Source organism: Cervus canadensis, chromosome 31 (genome assembly GCF_019320065.1).
Source record: "Cervus canadensis isolate Bull #8, Minnesota chromosome 31, ASM1932006v1, whole genome shotgun sequence".
Taxonomy (NCBI): Eukaryota; Metazoa; Chordata; class Mammalia; order Artiodactyla; family Cervidae; genus Cervus; species Cervus canadensis.
The window spans coordinates 1,218,580-1,232,703 of NC_057416.1; the positions used below are offsets into that span (position 1 = coordinate 1,218,580).

Below are 14,124 nucleotides of genomic sequence, written 5' to 3' on the forward strand. Positions count from 1 at the left end.
CTGGGAGCCAGGGCAGGGGCGGGCCACCCGCCCGTGACAGAGCTGTGCATGTTTGAAGCCAGGACAGTGGGCAGGACGTGGGGCGATGACCAGGTGCTGGGTGTCGCGGGGATCCTGAGGCCGCCCGGAATCTTTGCTGTCACTCACGGAGCCTGCAGGCAAGAGAGGGCTCACCAGATTCAGACCTGCACCGCCGCCTCTGAGATCGCGGGCGGGTCAGCCTCCCAGTCTCCTCCTCGGTGTCCAAGCCAGGCAGAAGCTCTGAGCACATGACCAGGTCCGCCCGAGGGTCAGTGACTCGGAGTGCCGTGGGGCCTTGGTGGTCTTTTCCTGTTGCCTGTGGCCCTGAGCGGAGGCCGTGATGCCACCATGCGCCCGAGCCCAGGGGTCAGGGTGGGCGCGATTCTGGGAGCCCTGCCCTGCGGGAACCAGGACCCAGTCCACGCGGGGCTGCGGATGCCGAGGCCATTGGGGGTCCGCGGGGCCCAGCCCCAGCTTCCCCCTAAGGCACCCCGTGTCCATGACGTCAGGGACCACCCCTCACACTCTGCCCTTGTGGGGGAAAGTGTGGAAAGTGAACTAATTAGGAACTTAAGGAAGTTTCTACCTTTATCTTACTTACCTTACTATCGTTGCAGATTTTAAAAATACACTGTAAGAGGTAATTACTGATAGGTTCACCAGTATTCACTGAGTGTCTCCTACGAGCAAACAACAATTAAGCACACTCTTGGTCTTCAGAAATGCTCTGAAACAATAATCACTTGGTGGAAAATGACTTTCTTGTTTATAAAGCTATCACTCCAGACGAATAAATATAAAACAGATTTCACAGACAGAATACAAGAACGAGTGCAGAATTCAGACTAAAATTCTAATTTATGTACATATCATTTTACCAAGCATTACCAATACATCTTTGTATTCCCAACATGTATTCACCAAAGGTATTAACAAAAGAAAAAAATGCTTCTCTTCAAAGTTTCTCCCGAATGTTGACCTAGTTATGGAGTCAAAATTCTTCCAGACAACAGTGGGGAAGCGGAGGCATGCATGCCTTCCAAAGTTAGGAAGTGGTCTGGGGAATAAGAGATGAGATGGATAACATCAGGAAAAATACCAAGTTGCCTTGAAATAATTGAAGTATAGAATTATAAGCTACCTTTTTTAAAGGTACAGATGAATCCTTAATTCCTCCCTTCCCCTCTTTTACTCTAAGCATTAGAAATCGAATATTTGTAAATTTTTCTCTCCTAAATAGAATAGTGATGGCCTGCAGCAACAGTCTATATAATAGGATTGTGAAACATACCAAACAAATGAGAAGCCCCTGTCTGGAGGCAAGGCAAAAAGAGGGTTTCCATGATTTTATGTTGAAATATTATTTGGAAGATCATACATTTAATAACTATCCTTGGTTGATGTGTGTGTGTGTGTGTAGAGCAGGAGAGAGATTATTTTGACAAGTGCATTTTCTTTTATACTTCTAAAATTAGCTTTTGAAAATAATTCCCCAAAAAGTTACTCAAAAACATTCCCAGTGATTATTTTGAACAATAAGATGTACTTAAATGTCTTTTTAAGCCTGAAACATAAAAGTCGGTGTCCTTTGGTTGCGTCACCTGTATAAACGCAGATATGTAATGTTGATGTTCATCTAACAGTTATTAAACATCAAGCGTGTGCACGAAGGGCCATTAGCAGTTTTGGAATGTGTATCAGGCTTTCTGCTCTCAGCGCTCACAGGCTGATGCTGCCACTGAGTGTTTCCCTCGTTTGGGGCTTGAGTTCACCCATAATTTCCCTCAGCCCTTCACGATGGGGGAAGATGCAGCTGAAACAGAGATTGTCACCTGATCTCCTGGGACCTGAAGTAGGACCAGACTCTGCCACTGGGCACTGGGACCCACGGCCAGCGTGACTCTACAACCCACTGCTTCTCCCATCACCAAACACCCCACGTATTGATTAGGGTCCTCTCACTAAATGAAGTGGTTTTGAAAACATCTACTTTCATTTCACACATGGCTTCTTTCTCATCTGTGAAGTGATTTATCAGATAGATTTACTTGTCTAAATATGCATTTCACCCGATTCTTCTAGGGAAGGAAGGTTATTGATGTCGGGGAGGAAAACACTGTAAAATTAGCTGATAATGATCTTTCTCTGGGTCAGAGGTTTTCTCAGCATATGTCAGCACTGATTCCAGGAGGCATTACCACGGAGGGAACATCCACGCCAGGCATGAGGGAGGAAACCTCGTAAACCTTTTTCTATCTGGTGCCTTGTATTTCTGCAGTAACTTGCCTCTCAAGCGTTCCCCTGACCTCCTGTTTCCAGGATGCCTCCCGCGTGTGGAGTCTGGCATCTTCCTGGGCTCTGGCTGCGTGACCTCGGCCCGCTACCCATAGCACCTCCCCTGACTCCTGCCCTCTGGCCTTCTGCCAGCCAGGACCCTGGTAATCCCGTTGGGCCATCATGATAGCAGGCATGGTCAGTCACTGCAGGAAACAACTGTTTAACTTGTGGATACATGAGCCAGTCAGACTTAGCATTTAGCATCCTAAACCCTAAATAATCAATGACTAAATAAATGAATTCGTGCGTATGTAAATGGGTGAACGAATGAGTCACTCGGCTCGATCCCAGGGCGCAAGTGCGGTCCGCGCGGGACCCCCAGCAGCCCGCCCCCACCCCATGTCACCTCGTGGCTGCGCCCCTGGCCTGTTCACCTGCCCACCTGCTCACCTGCTTGGCGCGCTGAGGGCCCCTCAGTGCCCCTCTCGCCGCCCCCCACCGCCGCAGGTCCTGCAGCACGGCCGCAGGGCACCCCCGTGGCTCCGCGGCTCCCGTGAGCTGAGGCAGGGGTCTCCGCAGCCAGTGCGTGACCTGGGTGACCCGGCCGGGCCCCCAGCTGCCTCTCACCCCTCCTCGCAGTCTCTCACCTCATGTGCTGTTTGCTGAGCCCAGAATTTGCTTTTCAGATTTTTTTTTGCCTAATTCTGAGCTATGCTTTTGTTGGCAACTCAGGGATCATTTCTTCCAGGAAGGCTTCACTGATTTGCTCTTCATCTAATTAGCGTAGTAGCCAACACAAATGCCTTCCCTCCCACCCCCGATCAGGTGAGTTCCTGCTAAAGTACACACTTATTAAAATGGAGAAATCCTAATTTTCATTTATTTCTGAAATGTACTTCCCTTTTAAACATATGGATGTATCAGATGCCAAAGCATGCAGCCTATTGTGCACGTGTACATGCTGAGTTGCTTCAGTCGTATCTAATGGATATGACTCTTTGAGACCCCATGTACCGTAGCCCGCCAGGCTTCTCTGTCCATGGAATTCTCCAGGCATGAATACTAAAGTGGGTTTCCATGCCCTCCCCCAGGGGATCTTTCTGACCCAGGGATCGAACCTGCATCTCCTAAGTCTCCTGCATTGGCAGGCTGGTTCTTTATTTACCACTAGTGCCACCTGGAAAGCCCCGTAGCCTGTGATGGTGAATCATATTTACTATCGGTATATACTTACATCATTTCATAATTATGTTTAGAAAGCATTGATACTATGGCTTTTGTTTCTTATAATGTGTTAGTTAAAAAACACTAAATTAAAACCAGTTATTTAAATTTACAAAATTATAAAACATTCTGAGAACTTTTAAAAGAAAGTAAGTTTGCTCTCGGGAAGAGAGCGATCCTGTGCACTGCTCTTCAGTCAGATCACTGGCTGTCAGGAGTCTGCTTTCCTTGCAGTGAGGCAGAGGCTGCGCTAACACTGGAAGTCAGAGGAACATGGCCACACAGCACCGCATACGTATTGAGTTTGTTGATTATCTGTACTTAATCATTTTACACACACTATCTTCAAAATGCACTAAAAATTATAATGTACTTGTTACTTTCACAACTTCAGGTTTTTCTTCTTTGCTTATTTTTTCCAAGAAACACTTTGACGTCTTAAAATGATGCATTTGGACTCATACCTGCTGGTTTCCTCTTAGGCATTTTTATTTTCTGGAGAATTAGCCTTTAAGAAAAATTATCCTTTGAAACATCATTCAGAGTGGAAGACAAGGAGGCTTCCTGCAACCTGCTCATCTTACCCATTTATCTCTCCTGCCAAGTTTCCTGGTGGCTGGTTACTTTTGCTCTGGATTAGTGGTTGAGGACTAAGGCACTGCTATTCCAAGGAATGTTGGAAAATTGTACGTGATACCGGTGATGGTTAAGTGTATGTGTCAGCTTGTCTGGGCCTAGGTGTTTAGTCAAGCATTATTCTGGGTGTTGCTGTGAGGGTGCTTTTTTGAAGCATTAAGATGCTCGCATCTGAGTGAAGCAGATTGCCCTCCCTAGTGTGGGTGAGCTGTGCCCAATCAGTTGAAGGCCTGAATATAACAAAAAGCTAGCTCTCCCTTGAGTAGGAGAGAATTCCTCCAGCCTGACTGTTCTTCCTTTGAACTTGACCTGAGAGACCAGCTTCCCCCGGGTCTTGGGCCTACCAGCCCTCGGATGGGAACTGACCGTTGGCTCCGCTCGGTCTCCAGGTGCCGATGGGCCCCACACAGCTCGGGTCTTGACAGCCTCCATGGTCACTCAAGCCAGTTCCTCTCATAAACCTCTCTCTCCACGTGTGAACACCTCTTCTGGTCTGTTCCTCTGCACAGATGTGACTAATTCAGTATCTACAAAGTGTATTTCTTCAGGCTCTACATTTAAAATGGTCCTATCATTTACACAGGAACTTTCATCAGCAGCCCTGCACTCTGGCCAGCAGCTGGACTGTAAGGAGATGGACCAGAATCTTCTGTCCTGTGGCTGGGGTTAGGGGCCGGGGTGGTCATTAAGATGGGAGGCACTTTCACAGATGTTGAGAAGCTATGTTTGTAAAACGATCAATCAGGTAGATCTAAAAGTACAGAAGCACCATTCGCTTCTGCAGGCTGGTGGTTGCTGACCACCACAGGACAGGTTTGACCTCCCCGGGGACCGGGGGCATCAGAGAAGGACAGAAGCCACCTGGCGGCTCAGGCGGGCCCCCAGGGTGTCCCTGTGGCCGGGTCTGGGTCGGCGCTGGACAGGCGACTCGTCGGCCAGGGCAGTCGGTGTGAGGAGCTGCAGGACAGGTGAGTTCTGGTCCAGGAGGAGCACTGAGGGCAGGAGCCGGAGCAGCCACCATGGAAGAGGGAGCAAGAGGCCGAGGGGGCCCTCGGGACTCAGCAGACACGGAGCTGCCCGGCCCAGAGCCCGTCCCGGCTGCTGGGTGAAGGGCAGGTCGTTCCAGGGAGAAGGTGCCCACGCCTCACCTGGCAGGTCTGCAGCGGAGGCCCTGCAGGAACCGTGATGAGGAAACTGGAGACAGACTCCCACAGAGGCCATGGGCTCTGGAACTGAGGCCCCCAGCCTGGAACCCATGGGCTCCTGGGGGACCCCTAATACGTTCAGGAGGTGAGGAGGGATAAAAAGTGGATCCTTAATCTTTCTAACATGTTTGTTGTTCCGTCGCTGAGTCATGGCCTACTCTTTGTGACCTGATGGACTGCAGCACACCAGGCCTCCCTGTCCTTCACCAGCTCCCGGAGCTTGCTCAAACTCACGTCCATCGAGTCAGTGATGCCGTCCAACCATCTCATCCTCTGTCGTCCCCTTCTCCTCCTGCCTTCAGTCTTTCCCAGTATCAGGGTCTTTTCTAATGAGTCAGTTCTTCACATCAGGCGGCCAAAGTATTAGAGCTTCAGCTTCAGCATCAGTCCTTCCAGTCAATATTCAGGGTTGATCTCCTTTAGGATGGACTGGTTGGATCTCCTTGCAGTCGAAGGGATTCTCAAGTGTTTTCTCCAACACCACAGTTCAAAAGCATCAACTCTTTGGCACTCATCCTTCTTTATGGTCCAGCTCTCACATCCATCATGACTACTGGAAAAGCTGCAGCTTTGTCTAGACAGACCTTTGTTGGCAAAGTAATGTCTCTGTTTTTTAATATGCTGTCTAGGTATGTCATAGCTTTTCTTCCAAGGAGTAAGCATCTTTTAATTTCATGGCTGCAGTCACCATCTGCAGTGGTTTGGAGCCCCAAAAAATAAAATGTCACTGTTTCCATTGTTTCCCTATCCATCTGCCATGAAGTGATGGGACTGGTTGCCATGATCTTAGTTTTTTGCATGTTGAGTTTTAAGCCACCTTTTTCACTCTCCTCTTTCACCTTCATCAAGAGGCTCTTTAGTTCCTTTTTGCTTTCTGCTATAAGGGTGATATCATCTACATTTCTGAGATTTTTTATATTTCTCCCCACAATCTTGATTCTAGCTTGTGCTTCATCCAGTCCGGCATTTCACATGATGTACTCTGCATATAAGTTAAATAAACAGGGTGACAATATACAGCCTTGATGTACTCCTTTCCCAATTTTGAACCAATCTGTTGTTCCATGTCTGGTTCTAACTGTTGCTTCTTGACCTGCATACAGGTCTCTCAAGAGGCATGTAAGGTGATCTGGTCTATCTTTAAAATGTCCCCCAGTTACAAATGCAGCAACAGAACAGGCTCACTTTAGCTCGGCCTCCAATCCCTGGTGTGTTGCCGCCCTACAATTCATGCCAGGATTTCAAAACACCCTTTATGTTCATGAGGCTTTGAAATCGACAATCGTTATCAGTCTTCTTGCCAGATCTCATTATTAACTGCATTAATAGACACCCCAGTCACAGAAATTTCCTAACGCTTTGAATAACTGTATTTTGATGTAATTTTTTTAATCCCCTGCATTCTAGTTTTCAAATTTAAAACGTTCTCTGTCTTGAGAAGGAGGGCATCCGCTTGACCGAGCTGCTGACGGGTCATAGCCCAGCGGCAGGCCTCGCGGCAGGATCTCTCTGCTCTCATGAGCAAGGCTTCCCTGGAGACACAGGGCAAGATACTCGCGGTGTTCTGTGTTAGGCTTTCTCATAGGTAATTAGTGTCAGAAATTATTTCAGTTTTTACTGTTGACTCTCTTTTCTCCATGACCATGAGAACAGGCCCCTCTTGGTGTTGAGCACTGTATCAGACACTTCTAGAGCAGGGGCTGGAATCTCCCACCCGTGAGTGTTCGTTTGCATCACAGAACACAGCACACAGCCACGCAACGGGGGATGATATGCTTCCAAGGGGCCCAGGGTCTCAGGGGCGCTTTCTCGGTCCCTTTGCTGCTGGCCACACAACATTCCTTCTGAAGTCGTGTGTGCAAACACCAGGGGCCAGGAGGCTGAGGTCTGCTCACGGTGGGGTCTTCCACGGCGTGCTCCCCACACGGGCTCCTGCCACCACATGACCAGTCTCACCACACCAGGCTCCAGGGACACCGGCCGGGAATCACAGACGCCGCCGTCACTGCCAAGCAAGGCTGCCGCTCACGGCTGGCCCGTCCTGCCCGGAGCAGTGGTGAACACCCATGGTTCTCAGGTGTCGCTGATCTTTCCTCACACGCGTCAAGGTCACGGCTGTGCTCAGGCACGTTTGGATTTGCTGCGGCTGAGTTTGCATCCGCCCAGTCTCCTGATCTGTGTGTACACCTGGGGTGTACAGGACTCAGTAAATGTTTGTTGAATGTAAGAATGGTTGACTTGAGAATTTACAGCTTATAAAATGTTTAAATCCATTTACATGAACAGTTTGCACTCACTTAATATTTAAAGTTCAGTGTTCAAGCTCCCCTGGGCAAAGCCGTCCTCTCAGACAACTTGCTCATCGGATGTCTTTCTCTGTGTGTGTATGTGAGTCACTCAGTCGTGTTCAACTCTTTGCAACCCCCTGACTACAGCCCACCAGGCTCCTCTGTCCATGGGATTCTCCAGGCAAGAATACTGGAGTGGGTAGCCGTTACCTTCTCCAGGGGATCTTCCTGACCCAGGGATTGAACCCAGGTCTCCTGCACTGCAGGCAGATTCTTTACCATCTGAGCCACCAGGGAAGATGGTACCAACGCAGGGTGCCCACTGCTTTTATCAGATGTTGACGTGACACATAAGTGGATCACATGCAGTGTAGCCGTGAAAAATAACGCGTTCGTTTCTTCTCTTTAAATCACCAAAGTCAAGGAGGGGTCAACTTAAACTGCCTTTCCCAAGCAAAATCTCTGCAGAGAGGAGCCCAGAGCTGCTGCAATGGGAAGGGTTGTGGAAAAAAACATGTGAATAATATCCCTAAGTCTTATCCTGAGCTGTAGGTCAAGTGCAGAGGTTCTCCCAGAATGGCCACAACCCAGGCCTGTTAATTATTCCTCAGATGACACCTGGCCACTTCTGAAAAGAGGTCCTTGGTGGGCCACTAACTGCAGAATCATTGTGGGTGATCCTTCCAGTTTTGATGTTGACTCCCTGGACATGTAAGAATTATTCAGGCATCTAAAATGACTGAGGGAACTGCCTTTCTTTAAGTGCAAGATATCCAAACACTCAAAATATTTTTTTGACTTAAAAAACTACTCCGCCATCCACTTCCTTTCGCCTTCACAAAGACACCAGAGCTGTTCAAAACTCAGACTTTCAGTTAGCACTAGCTGGTTATCATTTACTTTCAGTAGGGGTATTAGGCTAAAACAGAATTTGGTTAGGGCATTTTAACGTTCCCAAATTTGGAGTGAGAGATGGAATGAGGTTGAGATTACTCTTTCAACCCATTTTCAGGTGCCAATAGAAGTAGAATGCTACACATGTATATAGTGAGTTTGGTTTATGGTTTCAGACTTGGGATGTGAAATTTGTATTTTCACTGATCCTTTCAAATGATGGCTAGGTGGCAGTGAACCATAGTCAGGAAACCATAGACTCTAGGGGATATATATTCGTATATGTAGAGCATTACCTAATAAAACACTTAATTACATTGGATTTACTTCCTCCTAACATAGTCATTCCCATTCCAGTACTCTTGCCTGGAAAATCCCATGGATGGAGGAGCCTGGTAGGCTGCAGTCCATGGGGTCGCTAGGAGTCGGACACGACTGAGCGACTTCACTTTCACTTTTCACTTTCATGCATTGGAGAAGGAAATGGCAACCCACTCCAGTGTTCTTGCCTGGAGAATCCCAGGGATGGGGGAGCCCAATGGGCTGCCCTCCATGGGGTCGCACAGAGTCTGACATGACTGAAGTGACCTAGCAGTAGCAGTAGCAGCAACATAGTCATTAAGACACAGAGCCATGCTGTGCTTTTTAAACACAAATAATGGGGATATTTGAAAGTCCAAGTGGATTTATCATAAAAAACATACATGTTCTTTATGATAAATCCACTGGGACTTTGGTTTGATCCCTAAGTCGGAAAGATGCCCTGGAGAAGGAAATGGCAACCCACTCCAGGATTCTTGCCTGGAGAATCCCACAGACAGAGGAGCTTGGCAGACAACAGTCCTGGGATTCGTAAAGAGTTAGACACCACTGAGAGACTGAGCGCAGACAGATGGACATTCATTTATTACCTTTTGGAAGCCAACGAGTAAAGAGATAAGGAAGGAGGAGATGACTGTGTCTGATGTCTCCATGAGTGTGAGTGAGAAGTCAGAAGGAAGGTTTCACCAGCTGAGGAACGTGGCCGTTTCTGGGATTACAGGTGCAGGTCCTCTGAATGCCTGTGTGGCAAATGCGGGGCAAGGCCGCGTATCCAGTTCATTAAAGTGCCTGTGTGTGCTTTGATCTCTCTCTCTAATAGGGAGTCGGTGTTTATTGGTTTCTAGCAGGCCGTTCCTTCACTGCCATTTTGATCAGTCACACGATCAATGGAATCTAGTCCACAAATATTTATTTTGTGCCTAATGTCTATAAAATACTAGAGAGATACTTCATGAAAGAAAAGGAAACAGAACTGAAGTAGGTTTAGAAGCTCTGGGCATTTCTGCAAATAGGTAATCACCGTGATCACATTTTCTCAGCTGATACTTGGTAGTTAACATTTAGTCCCTTCTGCTAATTAATACTGAGTTATTACAAAATGGTCTGTGATTCATGAAATGGTCAGAGTTCTCTCCTCTTCCGAATATTTACAGCAGGAACTGAGATCCTAGATCTTAGCTGTGGGACCGAGGAGTCTCCTCCCGCCCACTCGCCCTATCCTGCAGACTGGGGCTTAGTTGTCTCTGCAAGGGAAATTTCTAAAAGGCCTGTGCTATCTGGCGAACGGTCCAAAAAGAAATGAGTTACTTTGGCATTGGGGGCTCTTCACAAGGCACATGCCGTGTGCTTTTCAGTGGATGCTCAGAGTCTATGTCTGCATCCGTTAGATGCAAGCCCCGTCCACTGTCCTACAGATGAGGCCAACGCGGCAAGCCCGCCCACACTCATCCACGTCCAGAGGCCGCACCAGACTCCAGCTCAGGGAGCCCTGGCCTGGCACCCCAAGGCCCCGCCTATGGCCCGAGATCAGGGAGTTCCTTTCCTGAACCCCCATTTGAACGATTCTTTCTCTTTTCTCTTCAAAATTAAGTTGACTTTTTTTTTTCTAGTCATACATTATTACCATGCAGGTGTGACCTTTAGAGATGTTGGTGTTTCTTTCTCTCTCTCTTTCAAAAGAGTAACCATGAACCTGGTACTAACTGAATATTAAACTAGATCCCAGGTTCAGGCAGAAAAGTCAACTGGGTTTTATACATACCATGGTGCTTTTCACAAAACTATTGTGAGGTTGCACTTGGAGCCCATTACAGGGGGCATCCGTGTGTTATAATGATGCATTTGGGTCCGTGTTTCCTCCCTGGGGACAGGAGAACAGGCAGGCAGGGATTTCCTCGCTGCTGGGTCCCCAGGGCCTGGGATGTGCTAAGCATTATAGAAATACTTGCTGAGTTTTTAATGAAAACAGTGAACAAATGGGTTAATCAGTAAAGGACGTTTTCTCTCTGAACTGCGCTCAGGTGGGAGCACTGTTCCCAGGGTAGGTGGGTTTGCTCTGTCACTGATGTTCTGAACTTAAAGCCAGAGAATAAAAATGTTCATCGAACACTGACAGCAATGTGCTGTCATCCAGGGAGGCGTGGATCAGCAGCCCGGTTCTTTGTGAGGACTCACTTAGAACCTCTGCGTGCTTCACGACAGACTGTGTCACCTGTTTTCCAGCTCCGGGTATCAGGTCAGGTTTTCTGTTTCATAATATCGCGGGAGGTGGAGCCCAGGAGAGGGAGTCAGCCGGCAGGCCGACACGTCACCTGCAGTCTCTGAAAAGACAGTAAATGGTCACCTTCCTTGTCTCCCAACTTTCTTATGGAACTTTATGGGAGAAGTCCCTGGTGGCTCAGTGGTAAAATCCACCTGCCCGTGCAGGAGACGTGGGTTCCATCCGTGGGTCAGAAAGATCCTCTGGAGGAGGGCATGGCAACCCACTCCAGTGCTCTTGCCTGGAGAATCCCATGGACGGAGGAGCCTGGGAGGCTACAGTCTGTGGGGTCACAAAGAGTCAGACACGATTGAGAGACAGAACAACAAAAGGCAAAATTTATGATGTATTCATTAGATGCTAGCATCAGTAGGTGTAAATAGCTCGTTATGTGTTATTTTTACCCTTGCAATTAGTATCAGCATTATCGCTGTATTAATTTTTCGTTGGAAGGTTTTCCCCTTTTCCTTGACCCAAGAGATAGTAGTAACTCCAATACTTTAACTCACGGGGGTCCACAGCCACACCTGCCTGGTTTGCCACAAGCCGACGTGAAGTCAGTGATTTCATCGTAAAACAAAGCACCAACCCAGAATTACTCCCCCACACGTCATGGTGGTAAAAATACTGTTCTGACACAACTCTAATGCAGGCTTCATTCCTGATTACACGTCCCCTGTGAAGCGAGGTGCAGCCCACGTGTCGGCTCTGAGGACAGAGGCCAGGGCCGTCCGCTGCTCCGTCTGCAGATCCTCCAGAAACAGACTGACCCAAGGCACCCGGCTGTGTCCCTGGGGGGGGGGGGTCTGTCAGCTTTTCCACTGAGAAAAATCATTGTTTTCCGTGATTCCGCGTTTTCAGCTAAGTTGAAGCCTCCTGTTCTCAAAGCTTCGGGACACAGCTGTTTAGCGCTGGACGCCTGGTGGGGGGAGCCACCCTCTGCTCCCCATGTGTTTTCAACCTTCCGTCTTGTCGTCCCCACAACCTCAGGACTTGACTGTAAATCAGTCCTGTCGTTTGGTCATTTTGTTTACAGCCTGGCCCCTTGAACACTCAGAATTCTGTACTTACAAACTTAACTGATTCTCCACACCTTTAAAAGTTGCCTCATTCTTAGCTTTTCCTTGGAAAATCCAAGTTCTTCTTGTGCGAAGGGGGTTTTAAATATTTTAAATGGAAACAGGAAGTGTCTCAAACCATGAAACAGCTGTCCTCACTTCATTTTACTGTCTGCAAGATGTTGGATGCTGGCTAGACTGTCATTTCTTGCTAATTAACACATGGGAGGTGGATGTCTTTGCTGGTGGCCCGTCAGAACTTGTGCGGCCCACACGAGTTTCTGTAACTTCAGGGAAACCACTGTGCTCATGCCAAGAGGACAAGACTTCTGCATCCTGTGTGACTTACACTTATGTTTTGAGACTGACATTAATTAAAGTGTCAAAGTAGCCTGAATCTTTTATGTTGAATCTTTGCCTTTGGTTTGGGTTCTCCAATATCCAGACTCTCATTTAGACATTCATGGGCTTGATTACTGTAATTCCTTTTATGCTGTTGTCTTTGAAGTTCTAATTAAGAGAGTGCAATGAATTTAAGTGTGACTGTTACGTTCGAATAGAATGGTGAAGCCTGCCTTTCGAAGTATATTTTATCTTGATTATGTATTTGTGCTTTATACGATAGAATGCTAATTTTTAAATTTCCTTTTTGGCTTGCAAATGGCTTGTAAGGACCGAAATCAAAAACGATGTCCAGAGTTCCAGGTGTGGAGGGATAATAAGGCGCCCATTGAAATAACGTTGTGTTCGCATTTGAGATGACTCAAGGTCATGCGGAAGTATACACTGTGCAGTAGTTGATTTCATCCCATTCAAGTCGGTTTACCTCAAATAGAATGTGTTTCTCTGGATCCCCCTTCAGTATGTTTGCCAACCCAACACTTTGAAGACCTACAGGGAAGTCTTTACGACGGAGTTCCTCTGCCTGTGTCAGCCGTTGAAGGAGGTGGGCTTGTACTGATTGAACTTCGCCTGGAGGACACGCTCCAGACCAGCGGCCGCCGTCACTCACCATCCCCGTTGGCTGCTCGTGACTGTTGAGGCGCTCGAGTGCAGCTCAGATGTGGAGGAACTGATGCTTAATTGTAGTTTAGGTGTTTAGATATTTTAGAAGTTTGTTGTCATTTAGTCGTTGAGTCATGTCTGACTCTTTGTGACCCCTTGGACTGTAGCCCGCCAGGCTCCTCTCTCCATGGGATTCTCCAGGCAAGAATACTGGAGTGGGTTGTCATTTCCTTCTCCAGGGGATCTTCCCAGCCCAGGGATCAAACCCACGTCTCCTGCACTGTAGGTGGATTCTTTACCGCTGAGCCACCTGGGAAACCTTTCAAAGTTCAGGTCGTTTAAACTTGACTCCTGGCTGAGCTACTGGACAAAGCTATCTGGAAGGTGGCCCTTCTCACAGAGCCAGAATAAATCCCCAAGGTTTTAGGCACAGTCGTCGTCCAGGTAGAGACGTCCACCCTCCTGTCGCTCAACCAGCAGGTCCGTGCTGCAGCCTCTTCCCACCTGCCGGCTCAGCGCCCTTCTGACACAGGGCTTTGAGTCATTTCTTCAGAAAGAGTCCAAATGAGATGAACTCAAGCCCTCGCGTGCCTGGGAAAGCCTGATTTTCATGTGCCTCATCGCTCGGCTCTAACAGAGAAGAACTAACAAAGTTTCCTTGAAGTGTCAACACTTTTAGTTCAATGCCATTTTCATAAAGATCTCCCTACCATGGCTCCTTCCATCCTGAGTAATGTAACGAGCCTTCCCTTGTGCCTGGAGCCTTGAATCGGCCTCAAGAGGCTCAATGGAGAAGGCTCCTCCTCATGTTGCTTCCTCTCACCACCACTGTTTTCACAGTGAGTTTCGCCAACACATCTGATCCCTGAGACGTAGGCAGGATCCAGACCAACTCAGGAAATGTAATAAAACAAATTGCATTTAATCTCCCCCTT

General features: G+C 47.9%; 1 protein-coding gene across 1 annotated transcript in view; it reads left to right on the forward strand.

Moving 5' to 3' along the window:
• Window positions 1-14,124, forward strand: part of DLGAP2 (DLG associated protein 2) — a 590,155-nt gene that overhangs the window by 543,724 nt on the left and 32,307 nt on the right. The gene's annotated exons all lie outside the window — the stretch shown is intronic.